Below are 19,771 nucleotides of genomic sequence, written 5' to 3'. Positions count from 1 at the left end.
TTTACTGAATAAAATAAATAATCAAATACGACAATTTTTTTACACGTTACAGAAAAACCTCTCCGGAAGCTGGTAATAAAATATTGACATATTCCGAACTGATTTGTATTAGGATTATGAATTCAAGAAAATATACCGAAAATAAAAATGTGTAACAAAGAATTATTTCAGGTTATTGAATACTGTGCTGAAACTGTTTAAAATCTGTCCAGGTGGTATGTGGATGGCCCCTCATGTCAAGCGTATAGTCGTACTTTTTTTGACGCTTGCGTATAGCAACTATCGGTAACCTTGAAAAATTTTCACAGATTCAATTTACGGGTTTTCGACTGGTGAAAATGAAGTACGAACTATAACATTGGTCATCGAAAGCAAAAAAATGTCTTCAAGCTCAAACAAGATTATACCACCATTATACAGACCATTTTTATAAGTTCTGGTGCTCCTAGTGAATGCAGAAGTACGTCAAAAGGCCGCAGGGTAATTGCTTGCCGGGTTCGTCGCTTCTACATTACCGTCGCTAACGAGAGAACTCATTTAAGTTTCCTATACCGGCACCAAAATTCACAAGAAAGGTCAAAACGGCATAATGTTTCATTTTTCTCCTGATAACAATGTGTACTTTCTATAAAAGAATTGATTTCGATCAAACTATCGGAAATTATCACGAACATTATCAAAAATTTATCTTTAAAAATTCCAAGTTCAAAATTCGAAGTTTTTGATTATTATCACTGCCGAATAGTGAAGTAATCTTGATAAATAATGAATCACATCATTGTGCTACATTTTATCTATCTAACGAAGCTTAAATGAATGCAATCCATTGTGTGGTTAAAAAGGTATAACCGTTTAAAATCTAACGCAACATCCGTAGTGGCTTCATTTTCCCTTTCAAATGCGCTTGTACGCTCTTACATTCTATCATGCGACACATTGAAATGCTAGTCGCAAAAGCTCACTCTATCGGCTACACTGAAGCTCAGCTGCAAACAGCTGTCAGCAGCAATTGAGCCTTGATTTTTCATTCATCCAGCCAGCATAGAGTATGTAGTGTATGCTCTCTGTTTTGAATGATTGCCAAGGCAAGCTAAAAAGCAACCCCGTCCCGTTGTTTTCCCTCGGCCCAAAAGATAAAAAAACGGAACAGGCGAGCGAGAGCGGGAGAAAAAGAGGACCGTGAGTGAGATGATTCACGCAAAAAGGCCGTGGCACAGCGACACCGAAACACACTGCGGGTTTATTTGTATAGATAGAGCTGTCAGAATGGCATGGAAAGCAAAAATTATAAAAACATTGGCTGTTGCTTTGCATTTGGTTTGAAATACGGAGAGCTGGAAGAGAGTTTGGGTAGAGAAGGAGAGCGTGCTCGCAGTTTTCCAGCTGCACTAGCCAATAGATTGCCGTACGGGGCTGCTATATGCTGGCTGGCTGGCTTGCAGGCATCGTACACCGACGTCGCACACGGGCCTCGACGAAGGCTTTATACGATATACTATAGGTACTACAGATATGCTGCGGCTCGTGCTGACTGCACGTTGCTCTCTCTGCTCATTGGGTTTGCGTGCGTTTCACTGAACGGTCGGTCACAGAAACGCTGTGTAGTAAGTCGGAAACTCTATAGCTCTTCCCAGTATATATATACACGGTTTTTCCTACATAGTGCAGAGTGTAAAACCTTAGAACTATTGTTCATAATTAAAAAAAAGTAGAAATAGATTATCTACCCTTACGGGTCTACGGTGGAATTTTTATCCAACTAGTGAATGATATTACGGTGCGTGCAGTACGAATCTGGGTTTTCCATTTAGCAGCGATAAGCGGGCCAACGTGGGCAGGCAGCATCAGAAAGTGGTTTACTGAGAAAAATCGATTTGCTGTTTATTCTCAATTTTCAGCTAGCGAACGCGAGTGTAGGTCGTGTTTTTTGGGGCACGAGGAAAGTTGCGTACCGTCTCCCATTGCCACCGATAGTGGCACCTTTTCTCTGTGGCAAAAGTTCGATAGGGCTAATTTGTAGCTCACAAGTGGGCAATAATCGCAAGTTTGAGGAAAAACGCCTTCTTGGGTGCGGTGTGTATGCTATAATCCAGTAGAGAAACGATCCGCCTCACACCCGCCCCCTCCGTTGGGTGGTGGAACAAGTACCCGTGGAAGCGCGAATCTAAAGGCGAATCCAATAAAGGAAGAAGTGTTGCAATTGGTCAGTGGTTGCGTTCAATAAATGGTATATTTTTTGCGTGGAGTAATCAAACCAGCTTACCTTGAGTGTACAGCCGCTGGGAGCCCAATCGCCGGACGGCAGCCAGGCGAGGTGAGGTGATGCTATGCGAAATTGTTTGCTGATAGTTTCGGTTGAAGTACACACAACAAAGCAGTTAATATAGTTGGAGTGGCACAGAGCGCAAAAAAAAACAGAAACAGAACTCAGACAAAGTGGATTCGCACCGAGTGGAGGTTGACTGTGTGCATTCAGTCCATCTGCAGAGGCACCGATCTGATCTGAAACTGGCGGCCAGTAAGGCGCACCACTAGCAACTGTGCACTGTTCAAGGTAAACCTCATTTAATCCCTGTTTCTGTTACATTCTGAAGCGTGCTCACATTTGTTTGGGTAGCCCACGGTAGCTCAGAGGTTAGTGTGAAGTGAAGACCTGTTTCATGGAACACAACAAGACTGGCTTTGATTTTGGTTTCATTTGTCAACTATTTGGTACAACGGAACTTCTTTTTTTGTTTTGACATAGAACTGCGTATTATCTTGCTAAGGTGGCATACTTTGAAATATGTAACAAATGCATATAACCTTGATACCACCAACCGGGTTTCGATTTTGTTGTTAGTACAAATGTTCCCCATACTTGTGACATGGTTTATGGCAAGTAGCAAAAAGTCGAGTAAACATGTGATTGGATTATTTTTCTCGTACAAATTCTGCATCCTCTTCAGAATACTACCATTTTCGACTTAAATTTCATATATAACATTACTTCAATTTTTGTGCACAGAATCGATTACAATTATCATACATTGGAAACTAGCAAAAAGGTGAACTGACATTCAGCTTTCTTTTTTCTAAGAGCAGATGTTATCGTGTTGTATTCTCGTTCGTTGAGTTTTCAATCGAAATTTTTTACGGAAAAACACATTTTTCAACTTCCTGGAAATAGGTTGCAGTGAACCAAAAGATATTTTACTTTAGAAAAAACCGATGTGACATTTTTTGGAACATTTTTGATATACATCATTGTGCAAACAAATAGTTGAATACTACTGAGAAGTTTGATAAATAACAACTTGCATGATTCTGCGTAAAAAATGCGGTCATATCTCAGATATAACCCTCCACTGGGTTGTTTGACTGCAATAAATATTTGTTTGCGAACACGAACACAGCACCGTCGTTTATTGTTGTACGCTATTGTGCGGGATAGTTTTGCTGGTGGAATTAAGTCATTAGTCCCAACTCCTTCTCGATTTTCTCGAAAATAAAGGTCACAGTAATTATATCATAAAAATCTCGTACATTTTAGCAATCAAAAAACACATTGATTATTCCGCATGCAAGCCTTTGTAAGCTATTCTCAACACATTTTATTCAACGTTCAGCATTATCGGCATCGGTTTTTGACGTAAGATCACATCTTTTAGGAAGTTCGGCTATTGAGGGGTGTAAAATTATAATCTAAAAAACGGAAAAGGGAAAAATATGTCCAATTTGAAATGCTTATATATCGGTTAGTTTTAAATGGATCCTTCGTTATTACAACAACCGCTTGGAAAATCATTTATGATCCACCCAAATGCAGAAAATTGTAATTCGATTATTCGAACTGTTACATCTCTGAAAATTGTCAAGCCTCCTTGAAACGCAGATTTCGATCTATGATTGGTCACGCGTTCCGTTAACGCTTGCTTTCTTCAGAACGGTGGGAAAAATTATGTACCTAGTAAACCATGTTCTCTTTATGCTATGAAGAATCCTGTCTCTGCTTAAACCAGTCATGGCGACTAGGGTTCTCCTAGCTAAGTAACAGCGGTTAGCTGCAACAGATATCAGTAGAGGTAGCAACGTCAACGGTAGGTGCAGCGGCACTTTCTGTACCAAAAAATAGTTGCTGTGCGGTAGCGGCAACTGTAGTGCCAGCGCCGGCGGTTTAGCGGTTGGTACAGTGGCATGTTTAGGGATACTGGTAATCAAAATCTGTGGACCGTCAAATTTCCAGTGTGAAAACAACTTTCCATTGTATTATCGGAAAAATGCATTATTCCCACTGTCAACGTCGCGCAGAGTTGCGATCAGCATCATATCCGATTTTGAGTTTAACAACAAATTTTTTTTCTTGAGGGCAAATAAAATGCTTACTTGAAGAGTTAATATATTTTCATTCGTTACACCACATTCAAAATATTGGAACGGTTATAAATTCCACTTTATCTCTAAGTCTCAGCACGAACTGAATTTACTCTTCCTTCGTCAATATACAACACCCAACAGCAGCGTAATATAATGTTGCGTAACTGAGTGCGGCATCTTATGTTATCTGCTTATATACGATACTAAAACGCATAGTTAAGTCTAGAAAATTGTTAAATTTTTGTTATGCAAATAACTGTACTATTGAAAATGGTCAAGCCTTGTGGAAACGTATACAGGTGAGTTCCGTTTTTGGCAACGCGCTCCTCGATTTTCAGTTTCCAAATATGGAACAATGCCAAAAACAGAACATATTTCTTCTGAAATTTTTTTTATTTTTTATAATCTTGAATATTGGTAAACAACATTTAAATACTAATTGGACTTTACATTCACCCTAAAGTGATCTTAATTTTGTATTACAAGGGAGAACTGATCACTTAAGGCGCAACAACGGATTAATCTCACATATTCGTCTTCTTCTTATTCTATTGCTGAAGAGTCATTGGGTATTATTGAGTGAAGTGCTCAATTACGTTTGAGAGAGGTAGCTTTGTGAAAAATGTATTGTTATTTAATAAATTTCTGTAAATATTCTCTTCAAGTAATTTAGAACCGACTGCGTTTATCCGAATGTTCCGCAGAACAATGTCCAAAAAATGTAGAAAGACAACAACGTGGAAAAACAGTGCTTTTTGCGTGATAATTTGTTATAAAATTTTGAGTAAAGCTAGTCGATTATCTCCATCTTAAGAAATATTATTCACCAAATAAAATGTGAAGAAAATAATTTTTGTATTTTCGTGAATATACGCTCCATTTCGAATAAAATGCACAAGATTTTGTTCAATGCATGAGTGAAGAGAAAACAAGCAAGCAAGAAAACAAGAAACAAGCAACAGTATGGTGCTGCTAGGACCCTTAAACGCATCAATGCCGGTTTTTTTGAAGTCCTTCACTTCATTCGAAATTGTGGAAATTTGATTGTAACAAATATTTTATAGCTTACTTTTTCAATGAAAAATATTTCGAAGAACAGTACTTTAATTGTCTTGTTTTACATTTTGAAACCGGAAATGGTAAAAAATTATCCAAAATTAAAATTTAGTGAAGAATTGCTTTTGAATGCAAGAAATGGCTCAAAACCTGTGATCCACAAATCAACTCAGAAGGGTAAAAACCCCTTCTGAAGGTCAAAAATGACCGAATAAACCATGAGTTATGCTTGAATTAACGAAAAATCTCCTTTAAAGGCCAGAAATAACAGAAAAATGATTCCACATTAAGCTCAGAAGGCCCATTTTTAGACCAAAATAGAGCCAGAATAGGCCGAATTCAATCCAACTGGCTCATAATAGATGATTTAAAATAAGTTCAGAATGACGAAAAAATACTTTTTAGAACCAGAAATTACTAAATACTAATATGATTCCAAATCAGGCCCGGAATGGCGAACAACACTTCTGAAAGTCAAAAATGGGTAAGCAAAAAAATTTAGCTCAGACTAGCGGAGAATCGCTCCTAATAATTAGAAACGGCGCAAAATAAGTGAATCCAAATCAAGATTACGGATTTTCCGAAAAACAAAAAAAAACACATACCTTCTATCAGCACGGTGTTTTGAAGAAATGGAATCAAAGTTTTCTTCGACCATCCGTTCTGGCACACCTCTTGAATAATAGCTAAACCACTGAGATTGAACCATGATTTTGACAAAAAGAACGGATAACTATTTTGTTCATCACTTTGGCCAGACTTGACTTCTACTGGTAATTATTAATGAGGTTTGCAAGATAGTACTACATTCGAAACCGAAATATTTTAGCTCTTGGAATGATTTTCCATGAACTTTTTGCCAAGATTTTGGGGCAAGCTGTACATTGCGCTTACACAATGCTTCTTGTTTCGACGCCATTTTGATCAGAACTTAGCTGAGAATGACAAAAAAAGCTTCTAGATATTTAAAATGATCCAAACCCGAATTTCGAAAACGGACTCAAAGACTAGAACCAGTGAACAAAAAATTTTCTCAGGATAGTACAAAACGTCTCTTATGACCATAAATTACTAAAAACAAAAGTAATTTAAAATTTAAGATAGCGAAAAACGCTTCCAAAAACAAGAAATTACTATAAAAGAAAACGATTCATTATCAAGTAATAAAATAAAATAAGAATATGATCCCCAATTTAGCACAGAAAGCAAGACGAAAATACGCTTCCAAAGAGGAATGGCCAAAATAAATTGTCACAAACTACCGCAGAATGGCAAAAGTACGCTTCTGAATACCAGAAATGGTTAAAAATGGAGTGTTTCTCAATTAAACTTGGAATAACAAAAAACGAAAACATGATGCAAAATAAACTTAGAACGACGAAAAAAAAATAAAATTAGAACGACTAAAGGCCCGAAATAGTCAGAAAATGATCTCGAACTGAGCTCATAATTTTTCTGAAGACCACAAATGATCAGAAACGGAAACGATTTGATGGTTAAAAACGCATCTACAGACCATAATTGGCTGAAAAAATGATCCCAAATCTAGCTCAGAGTATGGGAAAATCTCCTTAAAACCAGAAATAACCAAATAAGAATATGATCCCACCATGTTAAACAAATTATTTTAACAAAGATCAGAAATGGCCAAACAAAAAAATTATCCAAAATAAAGCTCAAAATAATGAAAAAAAAAACTTCTAAACACCAGAGAAGACTAAAATAGGTGATCTCGAATTAAGCTCCGATTAGTGACAAAACGCTATCAAAGACTTGAAGTGATACTAAATAAAGCTTGAAATGGTGGAAAAAAAAGTTTTCACCTGCCAAAGATAACTGATGAAATTATCCCATTATATTTAAAAATAATCAAATATTTAAACGTTTCGAAAGACCAGAAATAAATTAAAAATAAAAATGATCTTATGGCAAAAAACGCTACTGAAGGCCAGAAATGGTTAAACAAGAAAACTATCTCAAAATGAGCTCAGAGTAACCATAAATGGATAAAAATGATTTCAAATTAGGCTCATTTTATCACCGATCGAATTTCTCCAATTTTTTGGCCGTTGTCTTGATATGCTTGAAATTTCATTCTGAAAATTTTAAACACCCTTCTATCATGATAATGATAATATAGGCCTATTTTCATGATATGTTTATGTTTATGAACGATTTTTTTTTTCGGAAAAGCTCGCACGTTTTCCTTAGGAAACACGATTACGGGGAGGGTGTAATTGAAAGAATACACTGGGGTCTTTTTTACGCGATTGATTGTACCGCGTTTATAAGATTAGAATATGTTTACTCCTACTGAACGCATTCTAAAAACGCATAAAAATAACCCGCGTAAAAAAAAGACCCCAGTGTACTCCTACGAATACTCAAAACCATACTATTATTGGTAAATATCTTGTAAGTGCGTTGACTTTGGCCTCTCAATACAGCGGAAAGAAATATGATTATATGATTGATAAAAGTATCATTAAGTCATCTATTCCTTATCCGGGATTCAGAAGGAGTAAAATTGGTGACTGAAACAAGCATTAATTTTTCCTCGAACTGTTGACAGAATCTACACACTTTTACATTACGCTTTTATTTCACTTCACTTTTAAAAGTGATAAAATTTAAAGAGGCGGATAGCAGCCGCAAACAGGGCCTTTTACGGATTACGAAACCAGCTAAGGTCCCGCAGTCTGCAAATCCGTACTAAACTTGCACTCTATAAAACATTGATTTTTCCGATGGCTCTGTACGGCCATGAATCATGGATGCTGAAAGAGGCTGATCGGCGAGTTCTTTTGGCGGTGTTTTTGAGCGTAGGGTTTTGCGTTCAATCCTTGGCGGCAAACTAGAAAATGGTGTTTGGCGCAGACGCATGAGCCATGAAGTGTACCAGGCATACAAATCTGCGGATATAGTCAAGCGGATAGAACACGGCAGGCTTCAGTGGGCTGGGCCTGTAGCGAGAATGCCGGATGAGCGTCAAGCGAAGGCTGTATTTAGCAGGAATCCCGATAGTGGTCGTCGACTTCGGAGTAGACCCCGCACTCGTCGGATGTGTGCTGTCGACGAGGATGCACGCGAAATGGGTGTTAGGGGCGATTGGAGGATAGCAGCCCAAGACCGAGGGACATGGCGACGTATTTTAGATTCGGCACTGGATCGATAATCCGTCGGTAAGGTAAAGTAAAGTAAGTAAGAATTTAAAGTAAAGTGAAATAAAAGTGTAGTGTAAAAAGATTAAAAGAGGCTACAATTTATTAAGGCTTTTTTCTGGGAATCTTAATATTTACATGTCGAAATTTGGATACTTTTTGGGACATGTCGTATCAGCGTAATAATAAAATCCCTTTGAAGTGCAGCAAAACGACAAATATACTTCGAAAGTCCTAAAAAGCTATCATGAGCTCAGATTTTGTTCCCAAAACCGGACCGACAGCAGACCCCCCAAGGCTGCTGCTGACGATCAGACGTCATCACCGAGTGCATGAGACTTGGCGGCTGCTATAACACCTAGGTATATGGGTAGGAAGCTGCGCTATCAGATTTTTCAATCAACGACGACTGCTCCGAAAGCACCACCACACCTGACACGGCGCGGCGACCTCGTTCGCTGGTTTCACTCTTCTTCCAGCTCCGCCGGGCGGACTGGATAAATTGAATGATATCTACTCTACATTTCGAGCGCAGCGTCGACGTCGGCGGCCCGTGCAGGCACGTGCACTACAATTAGGTGTTGAATGCTGCTGAAAGCGAAAAAATCAGCTGCTTTTACCTGCAAGGCCACCACACCAGCTCAGGTCCGTCCAGTCAGTAGCGTGCATTCTCTCATCACTTCGTCGGCAAAGTTCGCCTCCTCTAGATTGAAATTGCTTGTGAAAAGTTTTAGAGCTGCTGGCTGCGAGAAGAGCTTAGATGTTAACACAGTGAAGTGTCGTCCAATGAATGGTTTGGCGGTAAGGAAGGAATAGGAGAGGGTCGCCGCGTGTGGGCAATGATAACGCGGTAGCAGAGAGAAGTCGCGCGCAGCAGAAGGGCTTGCTACAGAGAGTGCCCTATTGTCGTATATCATGGCATCGCAGCTCAGTGTGTCAAGAAGACAGCGCGCACTGTGGGCGCAAATTGACTGATGCCTTCGGTAATTTTTAATTAAATTGATGAACCTTATCGATGAATTACCTTGGCGTTGAGTGGTGCTAATGTCATACTTGGGAAAAATACACAAACACTTTGCTATGCTCGATTTGTATTTATAAGATTATATGTCTTCAAATACCAAAAATAGTACCATTTAATAACGATTCTATCCTTTAAAAACTACATTAAAGAGAGCGTTCAAACTGGGTGGAGCTGATTCACACATATATTTCACGATTAAATGCAATGGAATCAACTGTGCGTGCTATTTGCTTTACTATTTAGATCAGGGATTTTCCGTGGGGACAAAAAATGATGATTCAACTTGCTTACATGATGTGATATTGCGACACAAACTACTGCTAATGTAAACAGGAATGAGCTGTTGAGCTGTTGCTTTTACGGAAAAATTTTAATTTGAATACAAGTTATCACTTTGAGGCGTATATCAAATTTTAAAACTTAAAACTCAACACCAATCGATATCAATTTCACATGGGAAAAGGTTGATCATATCGAATTAGCAAGACAAGACAAGAGTAGGTAATAGCAAACCATGCGCTATCGATTGCTTACAGAACAAACGGTAAACGATCGATAGTTTCCCACAGGTTAAACACAAATTTCGACGCTAAATTACAGCTCGTAAAAAAGTTCAAAACTCGAATGGGAAAACTGAAAAATATCGAACGCTTACAGAGCAGTCACGTTTCGTATTGAAAGTAACCATTCCTACGTGTACGATGGCGTTGGTACACGATTCGTGATGTGATATCAATCGTGTGGTAGTTCTGTTTCTTTCTCGCTCCGCTCCCGGCTAGATAGCAGCAGCGGCGATATTACTCCACGGCGCGCGCTACCGGACCGGGTTACGGCACATGCATTTATTCCATGTCGACATAGGTATTACGCTACGAGCTAGAGAGTAGGAAAAAAATAAAATAAAACAGCAATAAAGATGGAACAGATATGCTATCGCCCGGGAGCAACTAAAACTCCCCACACGAACGGATTTGAGAACAGCAAGAAGCCGGCGCGCTTTCACAGTCGTAGGAAAAAGGCGAGAAGCAACATGACATGGCTGATGAGCGAACGCTGCGCTGCTGGCTTGAAAGTGTCTTGCATCGGATTGTTTTTGCAGCTGCTGGAATTGTTTTTAGAGGGTAGCAAAAAAGCGACTCCAGAGAAGTGTCACAATTATTTTATTGCTACAACGCTGACACACATGTTCATATCGTTAATACGGCATTGTGAAGAGGCTGTAAAACTTTATGTTTCAGTTGAAATTGAGATAGTTTGCATTCTCGAACATAGGTTGCATCAACAATTTTAATCATTTTATTAGAACGATGACCCATGTATCAAATCACAGTACGAAAAGCCCGTTCAAACTGTTTTTTTTTTAAATATACTTAAAACACCCTGTCATCGGAAAATAACTAATCAAGCAAAAACTCAAAATGTCCACTGGAAATTCGTGTTTTCTAACATTGAAAACCTTCGAATGAACGTCGGCTATGAAAACGTTTAACCGTATGAAACATTAAGATTTCTAAAATGACTAAAGAGTTTAAAAAATTTAATTTACAACTAAATTCTCGCCATTTTATCATAAAAATGAAACTTTATTTAGAATAAATAGTACCCTATAAATCATTCAAAGTATTGCCCGTTGCTAGCCACAACTTTGTCCCAAGTCCCTTTGTCCCCGATACGATGTTCGTCTTTTGAAACTATCCATGAATCAAACCATTTTTCAGTGTCTAAGCAGAACTCCTTATTCGCCATACCATTTGCCATCGTAGAGAATCTAAACATATAAAAATGCAGCTCTGTCTGTCTGTCTGTCTGTCTGTCTGTCTGTCTGTCTGTCTGTCTGTCTGTCTGTCTGTCTGTCTGTCTGTCTGTCTGTCTGTCTGTCTGTCTGTCTGTCTGTCTGTCTGTCTGTCTGTCTGTCTGTCTGTCTGTCTGTCTGTCTGTCTGTCTGTCTGTCTGTCTGTCTGTCTGTCTGTCTGTCTGTCTGTCTGTCTGTCTGTCTGTCTGTCTGTCTGTCTGTCTGTCTGTCTGTCTGTCTGTCTGTCTGTCTGTCTGTCTGTCTGTCTGTCTGTCTGTCTGTCTGTCTGTCTGTCTGTCTGTCTGTCTGTCTGTCTGTCTGTCTGTCTGTCTGTCTGTCTGTCTGTCTGTCTGTCTGTCTGTCTGTCTGTCTGTCTGTCTGTCTGTCTGTCTGTCTGTCTGTCTGTCTGTCTGTCTGTCTGTCTGTCTGTCTGTCTGTCTGTCTGTCTGTCTGTCTGTCTGTCTGTCTGTCTGTCTGTCTGTCTGTCTGTCTGTCTGTCTGTCTGTCTGTCTGTCTGTCTGTCTGTCTGTCTGTCTGTCTGTCTGTCTGTCTGTCTGTCTGTCTGTCTGTCTGTCTGTCTGTCTGTCTGTCTGTCTGTCTGTCTGTCTGTCTGTCTGTCTGTCTGTAGTGATCGGCTAGTTAGAATGTTTAAGCACCATAGATGTCTGAAATATCCTATATGTCTGAAATGTATAAACGGCAAATATATTCAATGCATGAAATGTCTGAAAGTGTCTGAAGATGTTGACGACGCCGTAAATTTATAAAATGACTAAGCTGTACTTTTTTGGTTTTGAGGTACGATGCTAGTCTAACAAGCCAATCGTCATAGGCTCGAGTCCCAATTTTGAGAGAGACTTTTAGTGTCAGTAGGATCGTAGCGCTAGCCCCGCAATTGTCATGTACACAAAATATTTGGCTGCGAAGTCTGAGTATAATAAACAGAAGGTCGAGTTCCGAACCGGAATGTAGCACCAAGGCTTTGGTTTTGCTTGCTTTTTATTTGAAATCTCCAGAAATTGCAACATATCAAAAAATGTCAAAAATGTCTACCATGTCAAAAAAATTTCAACTAGCTGATACTCAACCCTGCGCCTCTTAGTACACTACCTCAGCTCTATTCTGATGAGCTCTATCCAATTCGTCAAGCAAAAACTATTCTCACGAACTTTTAGTGTTGAATGGAAAACAATTTTTTCTGTAATTTTTAAGAGCAAGGCAAGTTTCCCACAGTTTGGAAACATTCTTACATGTTCACGATATTTAAAAACGGGGACCGCCGAAACGTTAGGAACTATCGTGGCATCACTAGTCTTTCTGCTGCATCTAAATTATTCGAAATAATTGTGAGTTCGTTTATGCTCTTACGCACTAAGAGTTATATTTCTAGTGACCAACACGGTTTTATGACTGGTCGTTCAGTAAGTACAAACTTGCTTGACTTCACGTCGACTTGCATATCGCACATCGAACAAAAAGCTCAAATCGATGTAATCTACACAGATTTAAAAGCAGCGTTTGATCAGATTGACCATAAAATATTACTAAAAAAAATCTTACGACTTGGTGCATCGCAGAGGTTTGTCGGTTGGCTTAGCTCATACTTATGCAATAGAGTTCTTCGAGTATACATTAATTCCTGTTGTTCGTCTCAGTTTTCAAATACCTTCGGCGTTCCACAAGGTAGCAACTTAGGACCATTGCTGTTTACGCTGTTTTTCAATGACGTTTCCTTACTGCTGGATGTTGGCTGTAAACTAGTATACGCAAACAATCTTAAGCTGTATCTGATTATACGCTCTATCGACGATTGTCGGCGGCTTCAGGGACTTTTGGATAAGTTTGTTTACTGGTGCCGCAAAAACCGGCTGACGGTTGACGGTTGATATTAATAAGTGTCTTTAAATTGGAATGCTCGCTCATTGAAGGCCAATGAGAATGAGCTTTTTAATTTTTTAACAGTAAAATGCAATTATTACTGAAACATTTTTGAAACCTAACATAAAATTAAAATATGATCCCAATTACGTGGTTCATAGATATGATAGGATTCAGGGTTCCGGCGGTGGAGTTGCAATTGTTATTCATTGCCGAATCAAACATCGTGCTCTTCCCCATCTTGAGACGAAAGTTATTGAAACTTTGGGAATTGAAGTACAAACTGAACCTGGGATTTTATTTATTGCCGCAGGATATTTACCATTTCAATGCACACGCGAGCACAAAAATTATTTTAAAGGTGATTTACAAAAACTCACCAGAAATCGTTCGAAATTTTTTATAATCGGCGATTTTAGCGCTAAACATCGTTCATGGAATAATTCTCAAAGAAATTCCAATGGCAAAATTTTATTCAATGATTGTTCTTCAGGATACTATTCTATTTTGTCTCCGAAGAGTCCTATATGCTTTTCTTCTGTAAGAAACCCATCAACAATTGATTTGGTGCTAACAGATCAAAGTCATGTTTGTAGTGATTTGATCACACATGCTGACTTTGATTCTGACCATCTTCCAATAACTTTTTCTTTATCACACGAATCAGTTTTAAACCCTATGAGCTCTGTTTTTAATTATAACAAGGCTAATTGGGAAAGATACAAAACTCATATTGAGAGAAATTTCAATAATGAGCTTGATTTGCAAAACGAAGTGAATATTGATTCCGCTTTGGAAGCATTAAAGTGTGCAATTGTTGATGCCAGGAATTATTCTGCTCCAAAGGCTCAAGTGAAATTTGATTCACCAATAATTGACGAGAATCTTCAACTTCTAATTCGTTTGAAAAATGTCCGCAGACGTCAACACCAACGTTCTCGTGACCCTGTTTTTCAAACTATTTATAAAGATTTACAGAAAGAGATTAAACATAAATTTACTCTACTGAGAAATCAAAATTTTGAGACTGAAGTTGAAAAATTGAAACCATATTCAAAACCCTTTCGGAAGCTGTCGAAAATTCTTAAGAAACCTTCAAAGCCTATTCCAGTTTTAAAAGATGGTGAACGTTTTCTTGTATCCAATGAACAAAAGGCTCAAAGACTTGCTCAGCAGTTTGAGAGTGTTCATAACTCAAACTTGAATTTTGTGAGTCCAATTGAAAATGAAGTCACACGTCAATTTGATTTAATTTCTTCCCAGAATTTTTTACCTGCAGAAATAATTGAAACTAACTTGAATGAGATTAAATCAATTATTAAAAATTTCAAAAATATGAAAGCACCTGGTGACGATGGAATCTTTAATATACTAATCAAACATCTCCCTGAGAGCCCAATGGAATTTTTAGTGAAAATTTTCAATTGCTGCTTCAAAATTGCATATTTTCCCCAAATTATGGAAAAATGCAAAAATTACTCCAATTTTAAAACCGGATAAGAACCCAGCTGAAGTTTCAAGTTATCGACCAATCAGTTTGCTTTCTTCAATAAGTAAACTGTTTGAGAGAATTATTCTTAACAGAATGATATCCCACATTAACGAAAATTCAATTTTTGTAGATGAACAGTTTGGATTTCGCCATGGGCATTCCACTACTCATCAATTGCTCAGAATTATTTATTTATTTACTGGTCTTCGATTAAATCGTACAGACAGTTCTTAATATTAACTTATTCTAGATTTAAAAGCGGTCCTGGTTATACCAAAGTCATAGAATTCAGACACAACGTTAAATGCACGACAACATAGTTCAATTGGATCGTTTTGGCCAAATAAAGTGCGATGCATAGGTAGTCTCAAAAAATCCGATCGTCTAGTAATTCTAGATGGTACGTTGAGATGAACTCGTTCTAGTAGCTCTGTGCTGTCAATATTGTTTCCCAGAAGATCGAAAATAAATAAACGTTGCAGCAAACTTCTCCTATTCGCCAGAGTGGGCAGCTGTATGAGGGCACGACTAATATGATACGAGCTAACAAATCTGAAGGTTATTCCACTGGAGCTGCTCTTTTAGACATAGAAAAAGCATTCGACAGTGTTTGGCATAAAGGTTTGATTGCGAAATTGCAAACTTTTAATTTTCCAATTTTCCTAATCAAAATTTTAAAAAATTATCTTACTGATCGAACTCTGCAGGTTGTCTATCAGAATTCAAAATCTGATAGATTTCCTGTCAGAGCAGGTGTACCTCAAGGTTCAGTCTTGGGTCCAGTCCTGTACAACATATTCACTTCAGATCTTCCTGATTTGCCTCCAGGATGCACAAAGTCATTGTTCTGCGATGACACAAGCATTTCCGTAAAAGGAAAAAGTCTTCGGTCATATGCAGTCGATTGCAGAAAAGTTTAGATATTTTTTCTTCCTACTTGCGAAAGTGGAAAATCTCTCCCAATGCTTCTAAAACTCAAATGATAATTTTTCCTCATAAGACTAGGGCTTCTTTCCTCAAGCCAAACAATAACCACGTTGTCAAGATGAATGGGGTTATTTTACGTTGGTCTGACAAGGTTAAGTAATTGGGACTAATTTATGATAAAAAACTTATTTTCAAAGAGCACATTGAGAGTATACAAGCCAAGTGCATCAAATATACGAGATGTTTATATCCTCTCATTAACAGGAATTCTAAACTTTGTTTAAAGAACAAACTTTTGATTTACAAACAAATTTTTAGACCAGCAATGCTTTATGCTGTACCGATCTGGTCAAGTTGCTGTTCAACAAGGAAGAAAACGCTCCAAAGGATTCAGAATAAAATTCTGAAAATGATTTTGAAGCGTCCTCCTTGGTTTGGTACACTCGAATTACATAGACTTACTGGTGTTGAACCATTAGAAGCTATGTCAAATAAAATTATTAACAATTTACGACAAAAATCGTTGCAATTCTCAATTGCTACGATAAGCTCTCTTTATAGCCAATAAGTTAGCAATCAAGTTAGTTGTAAGTTTACTTCCCCTTTTCTGACAAGTAGGTTTAAATCCGTACGAATGATAAGTCCTAATTGCGAAAGCAAACAGTGTTGAGAAGTCACCATTTGTGATTGGACACACATACTCATTACTTACTAATATTTATCATAAATACTTAAGCTACTAACAAAACCCCCCTTAAAAAAAAAATAAGTGTCAAGTGATGACTTTTCACTGTAAAATGAATCCTATTGTATTCAACTATCAAATCGATAATCAAGACCTAACAAGAGTTGACCGCGTTAGTGACCTCGGAGTTTTATTGGATACCAAACTTACATTCAATCTACATCGTACCAACATAATCGCTAGAGCGACGAGACAACTTGGTTTCGTTTCGAAAATTGCTCGCGACTTTATGGATCCCCATTGCTTGATGGCGTTGTATTGTGCTATCGTTCGGCCACTCCTCGAAAATGCCAGCTTGGTTTGGGGCCCCCAACAACTACTCTGGAATTTGCGACTCGAGCGAGTGCAGAAAAAATTCGTGAGGATTGCGTTAAGAAATCTTCCGTGGCGTGACCCGATTAACCTGCCTCCATATCCTGACCGTTGTCGTTTGCTTGAGATTGACACACTGCAACGACGCAAAGAACAAGCGGTGTTCATAGCAAAAGTTTTAAACTTCAAAATCGACTCATCAGAAATCCTTTCTAAATTGAATTTGCGGGCCTCACAGCGTCTTTTTCGCTCTACTGTATTGTTACTACCTAGTTTTCACCGAACTAATTTCGGATTCAACGACCCGTTAGCTTGCTACATCCGATCATTCTCTAAAGTGGAAGATCTCTTTGATTTCGGCACACAATCATTCAAATTTGCAATAAGAGTTCGTCGTAGTTTTTAATTACATTGACTAGTCCATATTCATTAAGACTATTTTTGCCAGATGGATTTTTAACAAATAAAGAAAAAAGAATGAAGATAAACTCAAAAATGTTGATGCCAATTTTTCAGAATTACCAAAAGCAATAGCATCAGTTTAATGTGGTTTAATTTTGATTCCATATAATTTTAATGAGAGATATTTATGTCGTGATGAAAAATCAGAAGGCTACGACCCAAAGTTGAGATTATTTTGTATGAATATTAGGGTGGGGAAAAGTGATCGATTTTCCAGAACCAAGTATTTTTGGTTCCTTTTGGGGCCCCAAACAACCCTGAACCTATCGGAAGTCGATTGGTTTTGTTTTTGGTTTTGGCGCATTTCATTTCAAATTTGTATGAAAATTTATATGGGAAAACCTTTCTACCTTTCTAGAGAGCTTAATAATGATCTAATGATGCACTACATTATTTAAAAGTATAGTATTTTAGATGTTTAACAACTTTGCAGAAGATACTGAAGAGCTAGGATGTCCCCAAGAAGAGCTATAGCTGTTCAAAAATGGGTATGTCGATTTAAATGCAGAAAATATTGTTTTACTGCCAACATTACCAATGTAGCGGCGCCAGTAGCATTCCCATCAGAAATAACTTGTCGTAACGAGTTTATACACTCAGCTGAATCAAACAAACAAATTCAGGACAATATTCTAGGCGTAGGTAGAATCTACAACGTGTTTCAGAGGTTACTTCTGATGGAAATCTGACTAACCCCGGTACACTGGCAGTGTTGGCAGAAAAAATGATTTGCAACATAAATTTCGACATACTCAACTTCGAACAGCTCCAGTATTTTCTTGGGACACCCTAGCTCTTTGATGTGTTCGGCCAATTTGTTAGGCATCAAAAAACCTACCATTTGAAGCCATGAAACCTATGGTTTGAGCCACTTTAAGCTCTATAGAATGGAAAATGCAAAAACGTTGGTTTTTCCATACAAATCTTCATATAAATTTGAAATGCAATGCGCCAAGCGGAGACTAAACCAATCGACTTCCGATAAATTCAGGATTGTTTGGGGCTCCAAATAGAACATAAAAAAAACTTGGTTCTGGCTTTCTGCTATCAAGTTTCGTTTTTTCCATATAACGATTCCCCACCCTAATGAATATGTAAAACGAAATTAACCTTTATCCAACACTTATAAAACGCTCTCTGGAAATAATATGTCAAATTTAAAATCGGTGGTTGCGAACTTGCTCAAAAACACGTTTTTCTGATGAAATCCAAGATGGCGGCGAGATCCAAGATGGCGGCCAATTTTTTTCTACTTCAAATGAAAGCTCTATCATTCCTTTTAACCCTCTCCCGCTCACAAGGTTTTTCATTAAAATTTATAGCTTCACGAGAAAATTCAAGCTGAACACTTTGTAGACTAACTAAAATTACTGTCAACTGTAGTATTTTGAAGAAAATGCCCAGTGATGCTCTGAGGCAGCATATAAAAGTTTATGGAACAATCGTAAGCACAAAAAACTATTTAATGTCATGATATGATGATTATAATTCTTGGTGCTCTAGAGTCACCATGAGCGGGAAAGGGTTAAAAACGATGTGTTGTTTGCAGGAAATTCAATGACAATTTCAAGAGAAATAAATCAATAAAAAGATCAAGAATTGCTCAAAAATCAATTTTTGTAAAAACCGTTTAACTGATTTGTGCCCGAGGGGTCCATCAATATGAACTAACCAAAATGGTTTTCTCATTTTTTCACTACTTTCAATCATTTAGACACAAAAATATACTTTTTGAAAGACCTCATGTCACCAGTGGGACGGTTTCAGCGAGAATTGCTCATGTTTAAATTGCTTGTAGTCAATTTAAATCTCAGATTTTACGTATTAAGTTATTGAAGTTATCATCATTGTTATTTTATCACTCCAAACAGCATCAGTAAGGTCATGAAATCGGGTGATCACTATAATTGTCATAAATGTCAAAAATGACAGAAATTATGAAATGTCAAATATATTAAAGATGTGTTAAATGACAAGAATGTTTAAATTTCAAAAGTGTGTAATGTCAGGATTTAAAAAATGACAATAATTGCCATAATATCCATATTTACTATTGTTTTCATTTTTCACAACCACTCGCATATTTATAAAAATGTATTATATTCAACTTTTGGTATCATCTACTATAACGATAAATAACGAACAAAATAACCGGAAGCGTATCCAATTGTTCATCACAAACTATGACTTCTGTACAGAAATTCCTCTGAACAGTTCGTTTTGCCGTTAATAGAGCAATTGCCATACGAAATATAAAACAACAAAAAATACAAGCACAGTAGAAAAGGTTTACCGGAAGAAAAGAGCCATTATTTAAACTTCCCCATTGTCTCGACGCTCGACTCTTCATTCGGTTGCCGGTCGAAAGCAGACCTCCGCCGTTTAGTCTGCTGCAAGGGCATACAAGGCGCGAGTGATTACCCACTAAAAGCCCCGGAGATAATTAGCTCCGGTTGGCAAAATCCTTTATTTTTTCGAAAAGAAAGCTAACCAGTGGGATAAGGACATAATTCGCAGCGCACTTTTCCTGCCGAAATTAGGGCGCTCCGTCAACCCACTGTGTATG

General features: G+C 37.8%; 1 protein-coding gene across 2 annotated transcripts in view; it reads left to right on the top strand.

Moving 5' to 3' along the window:
- Nucleotides 1–1,547: 1,547 nt before the first annotated feature.
- Nucleotides 1,548–19,771, top strand: part of LOC129725845 (gamma-1-syntrophin) — a 117,148-nt gene continuing 98,924 nt past the window's right edge. For both annotated transcript variants that reach the window (XM_055682160.1, XM_055682159.1), the window contains exon 1: nucleotides 1,548–2,554. The gene's annotated coding sequence lies outside the window, so the exon portion shown is untranslated. The remainder of the gene's footprint in view (nucleotides 2,555–19,771) is intronic.

Source organism: Wyeomyia smithii, chromosome 2, assembly GCF_029784165.1.
Source record: "Wyeomyia smithii strain HCP4-BCI-WySm-NY-G18 chromosome 2, ASM2978416v1, whole genome shotgun sequence".
Lineage (NCBI taxonomy): Eukaryota > Metazoa > Arthropoda > Insecta > Diptera > Culicidae > Wyeomyia > Wyeomyia smithii.
This window is presented reverse-complemented; position numbering and strand designations above follow the sequence as displayed.